We start from the raw sequence: 4292 nt of genomic DNA on the forward strand, positions 1-4292 counted from the left end.
ATAAAGATAGAGAGATAGATAATTGTTAAAGAGGACAAGAAGCATTAAACCAAGGCAAACATCGTATACAGTGTTATTGGTAGCAAAAATATAGGAATGAGTATTGCTGGAACGGGAAGTTTCAGTTTCGATTATAGCTACATGCAAATCGCTATGCAATAGATGCGTGCACATAAAACTAGACAGCAACGTTTATGTTAGACTTAAGTTAAGACAGATATTTAATCACGTTGACAACTAGTTTATGTTGGTACTATATGTAATCATTTAATGTCATACGGTACACCGAAACTAATTTTCTAACTCCTAAAAATACCAGTGAAATTATAGTCCGTTGATAATGAATGAAAACCTGATAGAAGTGGTTTTCTTCATTTGGCTTTATAAACTAGGGATATATTAACATGATATCTAATGTTACACCTGCAACAGCATCAAACATTATTTTGGAAAAATGAAATCCTATTCCTTGCAGCGATAATTACGATTGTAAATTTATGGTTCCCATCGGAACGTGCAAACTAAATATATAAAATGAGAGACGAAATTGAATATATGAGATATATTAATAAGAAACAAATGGAGATTTCAGAATATAGATGAATATTCGATACCACAAACTGGCATAACTAGATATGCACAGAAATATATACACTTATGTGCAGCCGATATACAACTGATCAAGCAGCCATCTCTGCTAGAAGTAACTGCCAAATAAACTCATGTCACACACTACACTATTACCAACAAACTCAAAACAACAATGCTTCATTAGTAAAGACAGAAAGCTGGATACCCAAGGTGGGATTAGGTTTCTCGTTGATTTACTCATCTAGAAATTATGTGGGTGTAAAGAACAGCACATCAGTTTGCAAGAATTTATAATTTTGCTAGAATCTTAATGTTACCAACGTGTAAATTTAAGCAAGTGTTTGGTGCTTCTCTAGGAGATGGTTTGCGCAGTTCATAGTTTAGCAAATGTTGGTTCTGATATTTGCAGTTGCTGTGGTCGAGAGCTGTTCAGGATGATGATACTGTTCTGAAGAAAGGGGAATATGCTGATGTGGAGGAGCAAAGCCAAAGCAATTGGTGACAAGGAAAGTGTGACCCAGTCCAGGCAGTGTGAAGCTATCCAAATGCTTAACCTCTCGGTACAGCTTATAATATGACAGTTATCACGGAGGCCAGAAAACGGAAAGCCACTATGTTGGTTGTGACAGCAGCAGAGGAATCTTTCCTGTGGCAGCTTCCTTAGAAAGAGCAGTGCTACCAGAGGAAGTGCTTAGTTGACGCAAGCTGGGGCTTTCATCAATCTCAGCTGTGTCGCCTGTGTGAGTGTCTGATCTTCAAAGACCCGAAATACACAATGGCCCCACTGATCCTCTATCAGAAAGTACATCAGAAAGTAATGGATGGCAAAATATTACTGTTGCGTTTGCAAAAGCCGTGTTGGTGATAGCAGATATGGCGGTATCCATATATCTGTGATGAGAATGTCCTATATGATATTTCGTTTCCGTGAGAGTAGTGTCGTTTCTTGCATGAAATTAAGCTCTACTTCTAAAGATCATATATCAATTCTCTCTCTCTATCTCTGTCTCTGTCTCTGTCTCTGTCTCTCTCTCTCTCACACACACACACACACACACACACACACACACACACACACACACACACACACACACATATATATATATATATATATATATATATATATATCTTAAGGACCATGTAAAATTCATCTAATCAGGTATCATTGGCCTGGAGAGTAGATGGCGGTCTGTCCCAGGTTTGGATAATTTACTACTTCTGAGGTGGTTCCGCTACGTGTGAAACGTATCTAGCCTGGATTTTATCTACCTCACTCCTTGATTTTGGGATGTTTAATCTCATATACAAAAAAACCTGTTGCTAACATTGTACTATAAAATTAACTTTTTTCAGCTTATCGTATTTTGATGTGAGAAAACTACACACACTTTTGGGCCCAAAAAACTATTGCTCCTGAAAGTTGATTTTTATATCTTCTACGGATTGCTTTGAATCTCACTAAGGTCCTACACATTAATTCTTGGAACTTGCCCTTACATAGCGCACTATCTATCTATCTATCTATCTAGCTATCTATCTATCTATCTATCTACATCTCTCTCTCTCTCTCTCTCTCTCTCTCTCTCTCTCTCTCTCTCTCTATGTGTGGTAAGTAGCTTGCTTACCAACCACATGATTCTGGGTTCATTCCCACTACGTGGCACCTTGGGCAAGTGTCTTCAACTATAGCCTCGAGCCGACAATACCCTTGTGAGTGGATTTGGTAGACGGAACCTGAAAGAAGCCCGTCGTATATATATATGTGTGTATGTGTGTGTGTGTGTGTGTGTGTGTGTGTGTGTGTGTGTGTGTGTGTGTGTGTGTGTGTGTGTGTGTGTGTGTGTGTGTGTGTGTGTGTGTGTGTGTGTTACTATGTTTGTGTATCTGTGTTTGTCCTTCAACACCGCTTGACAACTAATGCTGCGGTGTTTACGTCTCCGTAATTTAGCGGTTCGGCAAAAGAACCCGTACTTACAAAGAATAAGTACAGGAGTCGATTTCTTCGACTAAAGGCGGTGCTCCAGCATGGCCACAGTCAAATGACAGAAAAAAGTAAAAGAGTAAAGTAAAGAGTATATATATAGGCGTAGGAGTGGCTGTGTCGTAAGTAGCTTACTTACCAACCACACGGTCCGGGTTCAGTCCCATTGCATGGCATCTTGGGCAAGTGTCTTCTACTATAGGCACGGGCCGACCAAATCCTTCTGGATGTGGTAGAGGGAAAACGAAAGAAGACTTCACGACCTTATGTTCGTTGAAATGTAGCGTTCCTATGTTATGCCTTTACCATTACTATCTTAGCGTAAAGTTAATGCAATTTATTCTAAACACAATCGACATGATCCTACTCTTTTGATAAGTTTATCTCTCTTCTAGTTTAAAGGGCCTAACAAATGCAAATGGTATTACGAATATTAAGAACAGTGTGGGAATGACGATAGGAAGACTTTTTTTTAAAGAAAATAGGTGGATTCTTTATATGAAAAGTGTATTGAAGAATTCACTGTGGCTGTGGGAAGCAGAAAGGAAATATATTCCTTGATTGATATGGAATTGAAACCATCACTTACTTCCTCGGTTTCTCATATTTCACTTTGAAATTTGAAACCTTTTAGCAGGCATCAAATATCTAGCAATTAAGTCAAGCATCTGTCTGAAATTGTATTTATGAAAAGGTAAATACGTACATGCATACATGCATACAAATATACATACATACATACGTACACATATACACATACACACATACATACGTACATACATACATACATACACACTATGCATAGGTACGTGTTGTGTTTATGTGTATGTAAATGTGTCTAAGTGACAAGGACTCAACAGAGCATTCTTAAAAATATTGATTTCACCGTTTCAGAACCTCTGTTACATATTCTGTTTATTTATACATAGCACGGCGCTCCAACGATGTTAAAAAATTCATGAGAGACTGGCCCAATTGTTGCTAGCTAGCCATAACCAAGTTTGCGTGTTTATTCGAAATTTCATCAATATACACCGATCAGCTTTTAGTTATAATGTCCAGTAATTTATTTTAAATACTCTATATTTATATACGTCCACTCAACACATTTCCAAATGGCATGAAAGGCTATCGAAAAATCACAGCACTATTTAAGAACTTATAAATGCTTCTAGAATCAACCAAACGTCGACTTCCGCCAGGTTTCTACTTGGAATTTTTTCTGTCTATGAAATATTTATAGACTGTCTCAAACTTGGTAGAATGACAAGACTGATGATTTATGCTCATAAGCGACTGCAGGCGCACCTGTATGTGCGGGTAAATTAGGTGTTTATGTAAGCGGCCCGTACAAACTTGTGTTTCTATGAAAATGTATATATGTATGTATGCATGTATCTATGTATACGTATTGGCAATAAATACTACATACACATATATATATATGTATGTATATATATATATATATATATATATACATACATATATATAGAGATATATACATGCATATATATATACATATATATACATATGTATATATATATATATAGATATATACATGCATATATATATACATATATATATACATATATGTATGTATGAATATATACATACATACATGGTATCTATATATATATACATATATATATATATATACATATACATGTACATATATATACATATATATATATATATATATATATATATATATATATATATA

This window comes from Octopus bimaculoides, chromosome 6 (genome assembly GCF_001194135.2).
Source record: "Octopus bimaculoides isolate UCB-OBI-ISO-001 chromosome 6, ASM119413v2, whole genome shotgun sequence".
NCBI classification, from domain to species: Eukaryota; Metazoa; Mollusca; class Cephalopoda; order Octopoda; family Octopodidae; genus Octopus; species Octopus bimaculoides.